The following is a 10,237-nucleotide window of genomic DNA, read 5'->3' as shown; positions in this document are numbered from 1 at the left end:
GGCTTGGCAGGGAGGGCTTGGCAGTGAAGTCATTTTTCACTGTTTAAGAAGAGGCTGTGTTTAAAGAGTCCAATAGGGGAGATGCAGGTGCCTGCAGCAGCAGGTGTGTGTGTGTGTGTGTGTTTATATATATATATATATATATATATATATATATATATATATATATATATATATATAGTTCACTATCTTTAATTTCCAATAGCCATTGCTGTAGATGCAGTTATCACCATGAGTGCATCAAGTTGTGCAGCATAGATTTCTTGTTTGCCTCTACTGTTTTCAGTCCTTAGTTGTGTTTGAAGTCTTAATCTCATAGAGGTGATTTAGGTGTGTGTCACAACAATTGTGTCAAGTGGTTTTGCTTAGTATTTCCCCCTTAGTTGAAGTTAAAATGCGTTCTCTCAAATCAGCATAAAACACAAGCAAGCCTTCCCTTTGATAAAAATACATTGCATACCCCTCTTTCAGTCACACATTTTTTATTAACATTATTTAGACATACAATTATTCATCTCCAAAGCCGACGGAGCATGAAGCCACTGTGGCCTGGAACTTGGTATAGCTTTCATTCTTCTTGTGAAGGTCAAAATTAAATATCTGTAGAGGAAGCATACCGATTGATTTGCCTTTGGATTGGACTAATTGTCCATCACCATGCAGAATGGATTACGTTAATAAGTATTTTGTGATGTCATTACAGTGCAGCATGAAGTGGAGCCATTATCTCAAAGTAATATATTTCAATGAACACAGGGATATTGTACCATTGTGGATGATATCATGCAAATTTCAATACTAATGTACAATGATTAAAATGAGATTGCATTATTGTTATTCCTCATGTTCCCTTCCATGCTCCAATGACGTCACTAGTAATTAAATAGTTCCTTTTGGAGCTGCTATCAAGACTGCAGGCAGCAGTGATAGTTACTAATGAGTATTGTGAGTGTTAGATTTCAGTTACAGTGCTTAATGAGAGGTGTAGCTTGCTATTTCTCCTCTTTTCCTCCCTAACTGCCTTAACTCTCATATGGACTCGTCGGAAAACTTTCCTAGTACCCTGGCGTCCAGCCGGGCCCCAGCAATAAAACAACAACTAGCTAACAACTGGAGTAAATGAATGAATGTGTATATGAATTCTTCATTTTGCTTTTCCTTTACTTCTAGCCATCATTTGGTATAATGTGTTGTTTATGCTGTGCAAAATGGATAAGATGCCTGTAACGGGGCCAGGAGCCCTATATATGAAAAGGGGGCAGGGCAATGCACTGCCATAAAATGTGTTTGTTTTTGTATGTGGACGACGAGCGAGGTGTTGTCCGCCACGTTATTGTTTTGTTTTAATTTAGTATTTATTTAAGAACTGGGTACAACCCACCCCTGTGCATATTTTGTATTATGATTTATTTATTGTATAAATGTAGCCGTGTGTTTTTGTCTTGTGTTGCAATGCTGATGGGAAGCCCCATCCACATTAATAAACTTGTGCAGATTGTAGCCGAGGGGTACTAGAATAATTACTTGCTAGTTAAACCCCTCAGCCAATATGTATAAGCCTGCAGTTCTACCTGCTTAAGGGGACTGCCCAGCAGTCAGACTGACCTGTAGTCAGTTTGTGTGCAAGATTTGTTTTTGTTTGCCTTTTTAGTTTCACTCTGTGAGCAGTGTTTTCTTTAAATATTTATTTTCTTTTTGTGTTCAAAATAAACGGCGCTGCAGCGTCCTTTGCCCTGCAGTACTTCACTTGTTTGTTTTCTTCCTGCATTCTAGCCAGATGTCACCACTCAGCCAACCCTGTCACAATGCCCAATGCTCACAGCTGTCTCCTAGCACTGTATTCTGCACGAGAGATCTCATTGGGAAGCCACAAGTGTCTTATTTCATTTGGTATTTGATTGTTTTCCTAGCTCCGCTTCTGAGATACAAGCTCTTGAACACACCTACCGATTTTCTGCTCGTCACAGCACTGAATGACGGGGTGGTAGAGAGTATGCCTATGAACATGCCTGACATTAATGGAAAGTGGAAATCCTGCGCTCTTAAATAACGTTGAAACCAGAACGCTATCTACTGAAGCGACCAAGTAATAGGGCAGCAAACGAAACTTAGGAGCTGATTCATATCACATGACTCAAGCTTTAGTTTCGGTTTGCTGTAGTTTCGCTTAGGAATGTCCGTTCAGGACATACGATACAACATTGGAAAGCTCTAATTCAGTACTTTCAAACAAGCGTTAGAACTACCTATTTTGGTGCCTGAGATATTCACACCATCCTAGTGAAATGAGATACTGATAGATACTGTTCTTTTCCTATTGTATTAGTTCTTGTGTTTGAAGATTTTCTTAGAGTGAGTATATTATTAAAAAGAGATTTGAAATCTGATCATTGTGTCCCTCAAATGGAATGTATTACACATAATTGGGGGTATGACTTTTAGCATGCATGATCGTTTGGAAACTTTACATTTAAGGCCAAATTCATAAAATATGGCTGTAATTTCCTGCCATTAAAAAAACGACTTGTTTTCCATAAACTTAACTTATTTGACAAAAAAAAAAAAAAAATTGACATTGTCGAAATCTAACATGAAATTCTGTACTACTATTATGGCTTCCGGTAGACTTTTGCAATATCACTTTGTCATTTCTTTGATAACATGATGTTAAATGAAAGAACAACGTTATGTTTGTATAGTTTTTTTATTTTTTATTATTGTCTCAATCCTAAAATTCTAGGTGATGCAAAACCTTTGGTCGTAGCTGTGCAGCACAGTAGTAAAAACAAACATGTAACACATAGCCTACCTACCTACTTCTTTTGGCATGAGTCAAACTTTCTTTTCTTTGCAAAAAGTATTTAAAGACTTCAGATTCAGACTACTGTCATCCACATCTTGTATTTTGAAGCAGTGGAGTCCAACAGTATTTCTGAAAGCATCTTGCCCTTTTCCAGTTGATCGATCTTAGTTTTTAAACTCTGTAGAGTATGTTTGTAAGCCCTCTTTTTATCATGTTCTTAATTCAATGATTTAGTAGGCTACTTATATGTGCTGTTGGGTTTATTTTCATTCAGTCAGTATAGCAGTGTTTTTTTTTCAATGGGTCTGTTTGGATAATGCAATTCCTAGTGTCACACTAGAATGGTTATGATCGGGGACATATCAGGCACATCAGAATGTATGGCATAATGGTATCTCCATAGCAAGTTACTAAAAGGTGCTGCGTGCGAGTGAGCGGTTAAGAAAACTACATTCACTCACAGTAACTCACAGTATTAAAAGAATACATACTTGTCAAAGCAGATCAGCTGTTAGGAAATTTTCTGTGACTGAAAAAACATCTGGCAGGAGATAGCCGATCAGGTTAATACGGGTGATCTTGTAAAAGGGGGGATCATATACTGCCAGAAGCACTGGCAAGATGATGTCAAATTGTAAATAAAAGTGTCTTGTCTTCTCTTCTGGATCATGTTCCAAGATATCTCCCTGTTCATGATCTACAGTACAGTCCACACAAGCACACAAATCCTGGCATTTTCTTAGAGCAACAAATAGGCTACAAACGTGATTTATAATATGTTTTCCAACCAGTAAGTAGCCTATCCTGTTCAGACAACTTAACAACGCAATTCAATGTGTGCTTTACAAATAAAAAACAATAATGATGTAATTATTGGATAACTAAACATAGACTTTTTATTGTTATATTGACTTAAATACATGTTCCTAAACGCAGAAATTATTCTAGGAAATGATACCTTTAAGAAGCATCTCATTCTCTGCCTGCTCTGAAGCAAGTGTTAATTATGATGCCAATAAGGGTCAATTAACAGCACAATACAGATTTATGAATCAGACAAATAATATGCTAATGGGAAAATTGGTCTCTAAGGGCATGTTATTCTGAGTGATGTTTTTAAGGTGTTTATGTATCACCCGATGAAAAACTATCATGTTAAACACTATTACTGGCAAGATAAAGGAGACGGTAAGTTTTATGAATATGGGCCAATATGTCTCTTATTACTGTGTATTTTCATAGTAGTTACTTTGTGAATACATTTGTTACTGATTTCCACATTCAGTTTGAACCTTAGATTTAACCTTAACTGATCAAATGGCTGTAATTACCTTGTAATTACATACTGTAGCAACCATGTATGATTTACAGTGTAATAACATAACTCATTATGCATGTTCTACACATCAACTAAATATAATGCAACTGATTTATTTTAAATTGAATTTGATTGATTTAAGTCATCTTGTTCTAACTTACAAGGTAGTTTTAAGCTATTCAGTGGATACAGCTGCATACTGAACATAAACATTCGACGTTTGTAGCCAGCCAGTCATATTAGTGCTAATAGTATTTAAAAATACAGGTTTTTAAAAAAAAAAAAAAAAAACTACATAAGTTTTTTAAATACAAACTTTAAATGTTTCATGTTTAATAGACCTTGAGATGATGCAGTTGCTGTGGCTCTATTGCTCTGTAGATTCTGCTAAAAGGGTAGATTTCAGTATTTTTATTTATTTTTTATTTTTTTTGTGTTTGCGTCACCCAGCTGCTCTCCTACCAATAACAAGTGTAAACTTCAATCAAACCCTCACAACTGAAGATCACAGCACCGGGGAGCTTCACACTTAACTGTCCCACTCAAAATGAATTTCTCGATATATTTGTTTTTTCTTTGTGCTTACAACAGTGCATCTGTTTGTGACAGCAGTTCCAATCTTGTTCAGCTTCTGAGTAATTTCACCAACCGTCACTTCCAACTACAAAGGCATGGCTATAAAAATGCACTTTTATTCCCTTCAAGAGCTTGAATTGCGTATATGAGGCGCAAACAGGGCAGGATTTTGGTAAAACCCTTATTCTCAAGCTAAAACTGATGATACAGATGTACTCATAAACAAGTAGTGCCTAATGCGAGCCTAATAGATGCATGTTACTGCTATTTATTAAGGACTGTTTTAATGTTACTTAAGCACCCTCATCTATAATGTTAATCAGGTCACAACATGCCTTTCTCCACATTCACTAGCCTCAAATTTGGATAAATTGACATTTTTGATGTGCTGCTGTGGGGGCAGGACGTATATTGATGGCTCAGTCGTTAGAGCTGAGGAACAGCTGCTTCTTAACTGGTAGCAAGTGAACATTATCAGTCACATCATTTTATTACATGTAAAAAAAAAAAAAACAACAAAAAAAACCCATCTGTTTTTCTACAGGATTTTTTCATTCCGGAAAACTTCAGCATCTGGTGATAAAAACCATAACGTTTTATATTCCTAAGCAGATCATGTTTTTATCATGTCCTGGCTGTGAGTCCAAGTAGATTAGCAGTGTCTGCTTGACACTAACATCTGACTTTATCCATCATTAAAGGGTCGCCCAGCAGTGGTTTAAAGGAAATGCATTGCTTTGCTGTATCTTGTGTTATCCCAGCAATATATCAAATATACAAAGACCTTTTCTCGAGAGCATTTGTTAGGAGAAAAAGAATGTGGTATTTGATCGTCATAGTGTATCCAGATCCTGCTCCCTCCTGCAATAATGCTCTGATTGAAATTAATCACATTGTATTAGTTGAAAAGAAGAAATATATCATGTCCTAGTTACTGATAACAGCTAATATTCAGCTGGATTATAATTACTACTAATTTCTAGAACTTCGTGGTATTATGTTGTCTCTATTTTTTAACATGTGGAGGAGATAAAAGACATTATTTTCTGATGTTTTCACAGGTATTTTCCTGAGGGAAGCCCAGCAGCTGAAATATAATCTACCCCATCTTGTTTAATCTTTTCAGCGATATGTTACATCAGCACACTTTTTTAAATCATTTTAGTAGTTGTTTTTTGGGCTGACAGAGCAGCTGTTATACTGTATGTATATTTATAAGTATTGATAAATCACATTACTGGGGCATGTTGTAATGCACTTTTATTGAATGAATAAAAGCGTACACATTGTGAATATGTAATATTTAGCAATACGGTATCTACTGAAGACACATGAAAAATAGGTATAACATAAAATAGATAATTGTTGGCATAAAAAGACCTGGGGTTATTATATGTGGGTTACTTCTAAAGGTTTGGGTTCAAATCCAGCTCAGGGCACAAGTTTAATGTGCTTGGTGCTCTCGGGTTTGCTACATGAACATTAGCTACATCACAAAACCTCCATAGAAACTGACACTCCATACTTGAGAAAAACCCAAGACTGAATGACTGGTGGTGTGAAGGTTAGAATCTAGCTGCGAACATCATTATCTAGCTATAGCCATTGCTATTATCCATTGCCTTTCATTAAAATAGTTACATTGTAACTGCTATGCATGTAAATACAGTGCAATAACATAACTAATTACACATCAGCTAAATGTAATGTAACTGCTTCATTTTAAATCTTTAAACTGCAAACCGTATTATCTAGACGCGTTGAAAAGTTTATCAAAAGGGACAAAAAGTGATGTCTATTACCTGTCATTAAAAAAATGGGATAATATAAACACAGAGGTGGTGCCAAAAACTAGAGTCATGTCTTCTGAATGTTTTCCAAATCTAATCATGCTTCGATCTGTTTTCTGTAGACCTTTAGGACCTTTCAGAGGCACCCCCCAGGTGAATGGGATGACTTGCGTCTCTGATGGCATTGGAGAAATCTGCAGCGAATACAGGAAAAAAAAAACATGAATCACCTCCTTGGCTTGTCTTTAAGATTGATATATTATAACTTTGCCAAAGGTTTTGCAAATAATTGCTGGTAATAGTGTTGACCTATGATCAGAAGAGACAGCGACAGCTTAGCATTACAGTTTTAGACCAGTCAAACACCAGCCTGTGGCCAGCTTCAGCAAGCAAAGTAAAGAAGATCAGATTTGCACTGCCACGCAACAGTCTTGTGATGTCATTCGCTGACACCAGGACCCCAGGGTAGGAATAAAACGCAATCAATTGATTTTGTGATGGTTGCAATTGCATAAACCTTTTTTTTCTTTTTACACTGCTCTATAAATGACTGTCATTTAAATATGAAAGCACAGACAATAACAAGAATCCCAGATCCTGGCCCTAAGAACCAGACTCCCTGGTTAAAACAGACAATAAACCTCACACCAGTTAAGCCAGTATACCCACTGCAGATGAACCACTAAATGGACACCGGTAAACTACCAATTACAATCCCACAGCAGATTTAATAAAGAGAAAAATGGGAATAAAATATAACTATTAATATGATATCTTTTTGCCAAAAGAAACAGCATTACACAGCAAATGCAAACTGTCAATGCAATATGCTGCGAAAGAATAGATCCTCTTATAATAAATAGCATGTATTGTTTTTTAAAGTGCGTTAATGTGAACCATGTTGATTGTGCAGTCAGGTGGATCACATACAATGAAAGAGAAATTTCAAAGAATTTCAATGGATTTCAATGAAAGAGAAAATACTTTGGTAGGCATCTGCACAAAACTTAATACAGACAAAAAGAGAGAATACCTCAAGGTTGAATACCTCAACCTTTCCCATTTATTACTTTAATTATTCTGGCTGAGTTGTGCTTACTCTAGGAGTTTAAGGTTCAGTCTGACCCTTGACTGGCATCCTCTGTGCAGTAATTTGAGAGTTCCGATCAGCTCTCTGATTGGCTGTGACTGGTGAGTCATATGATACACTAACGACAATACTTTACACAGCATCCATCCAACCTATAGCCCATCATATCAGCTTATGTCATTGTAAAAAGAGTCTTTAAAATTGCAATAGATACTGCTTCTAGAGTAGCATGTGCTTTGCAACTGGATGGGAACACCCACTATTACTATCATGAAAAGTTAATATACAAATGTAATAATTTATTAATGTGGATTTTATGTTGTTCAAACCATTGCAGTGTTTGCCTGTGGCAAAAACTGAAATGAAACGCTGAATAAGATAAAGACATAGTTTCATTTTGAATTGTCTTTCTTGGTGCGAAATATATATTAGATTTTGTTTATAATAAAATGATGGTATATATCATAATTGATGTGATTTGATGAGAGAGCAAGGAAATTAACAATTCTGTGCCACAAGGGTTTCAGACAATTTAGGAATATATACTTTAAACTAATAAAACTGCTTTCTTCCTGGAAATTTTGTTTCCTATTGTACTGTTCACTTTTTAGTAAAAAAATGACTGTGGATATATCTGGTTCATTGCTTTGCAGGGTGCAAAGAATCATTTTATTCCAGTGTTATTACCCTTTTCCCTTTCATGGTGATCATACCAAGTTGTCCTCAATTGTTCCCTGTTTTTTTTTTTTTTTATTTCTGTAACTGACTGTCTTTGAGATTCGTTGGAGGCCTTGCGTCTAGCCTTGTTCCTTGGAAATCATGTGACACGGTGACCTTTCAACTCTGTTGAACCCCTGCTCTATGGCCTGTTACAAAAGAAAGCGGGACACCAAACAGAGATGAGGTGAGCTTCTGATGGTCTGTATTTCAGCCACTGTAAACTGTCTGAATGGGTATAATTGCTCTGACAGTAACTGCAACCAATAATAGCCTGCCTGTGTAACTGGATTACATCTGACAGAAGTAGATAGAGTAAGTAATTTAGCACAGGCAACAGACAGAGAAAAATATAATTTACAGTAACCCTGGCTAACATACAGTGTATTCAGCTGATAAAATGTCACTTATTTGTGCTTTATCAGATTAGTTTTGTAATAATGGATCAGGGCTTGGCGTTTGATGGAGTTGAAAAAGGAACTGGAGACATAAAAGTCCCTCTTCCCCAAACTGTATTAACACAAACTAGAGTATTCAAATATCATTGTTTGGAAGTGATCTCCAACAAAGGACTGCTAACTGGATTTTATTTTTAGCCTGGCAGTTTATCATTTGAACTAGTATTCAACTGAAAGTAATCGAGGGTTGTATTCATAAAGCATCAGTGTGGTAGGACATGCTTATCCTGTAGCTTCAATGCATTTACCGGCAAACTAACATCTAGCTAATACAGCTCTAAATTCCTCACTATTATACAAGCCAACATCGCAAAGCTCTTTCCATGATTGTGGACAGCAATAACTTAACCTCAGGTAACACCTCCAAGTAAGGCTTCTTATTATTGATCTGACAGATACAATTACTGCTAATTAGTTTTGTGTCAACCTCTTATGTTTTCCTGCTCACAGGGTGCACAATCTATAAGGGTCAACGGCAACAACCAAAGTCTGTGATCTTCAAGCTTCCTTGCAATGCACTGGCAAATATGTTGCCTGAACCAAGTGCATTTAATGTGTATATTTTTATAGCTTCTTCTTTGGGATACTTAAAAGAGCATCAAGGTACGGGTCTGAGATATCTTAACTAATATATCCTTCTTTGGTTTAAAGTCGCTTCATATATGTCATCTTCGAATTCAAGTTTAAAAGCTTTGGCCTTGAAATGGTCCTCCAGCTCGTCTTCTCTCCAAGTACAACGGATACACCAGAGTGTTGAGGTTAACTGGCCCCCCTGCTACACGCTGGTTCTAGACCTGTTTCCAACCTGCCACAAGGTACTCGTTAAAGAATACCAAACAAGCTGTAGTGTTCAGAACAAAACTTGGTCACTTATCGTTCATGGAACACTTTTTATGACATGTTTCTAACTAAACTGCAGTGATATTGTAGTAAGTCAGAGGATACAAACAGTGGAACAGATGGCCAACGAAAATATCTACTGCAATCTCTTAAGCTTATTTTCTTTTTTATTTATGCTAGGATATGTATATAAAAATATCCCAAAAACTCCTGATGACGTTGAAATGGGTTTTGCAGGAGTACAGTGCACATAAACCATATGGTAAGTGCAATAGGTAAAGTGCTTTATTTGACCTCCTACAGTTTGTTTAGTAACCCTTTGTATAAATTGATGTGTATATTAACGTTACATTACATGATATATCCTTATTCGGAGACTTGTCTTAAAGAAGGCCCTAGCTAAAATATCTCTCATTATCAGAACAAATTGTTCCAAATGTGTCAAAAAAAGTAGCAAAAGGTTAAAACAGGATCCTAACCACACACTGTTCTGACAATTTTAATTAAAACATGTAAAATAAATAGAGATGGATAGACTTCATTAGTCTGTTGTTGGTGGTATTTTTAAATGAACATTGAATGATTTATACTATTTATATCATAGCCAATGGAGGAGTGTTAAAAGTGTTTCTATTTTCAGTAGGT

Source organism: Polyodon spathula, chromosome 17 (assembly GCF_017654505.1).
Source record: "Polyodon spathula isolate WHYD16114869_AA chromosome 17, ASM1765450v1, whole genome shotgun sequence".
NCBI lineage: Eukaryota > Metazoa > Chordata > Actinopteri > Acipenseriformes > Polyodontidae > Polyodon > Polyodon spathula.
This window is presented reverse-complemented; position numbering follows the sequence as displayed.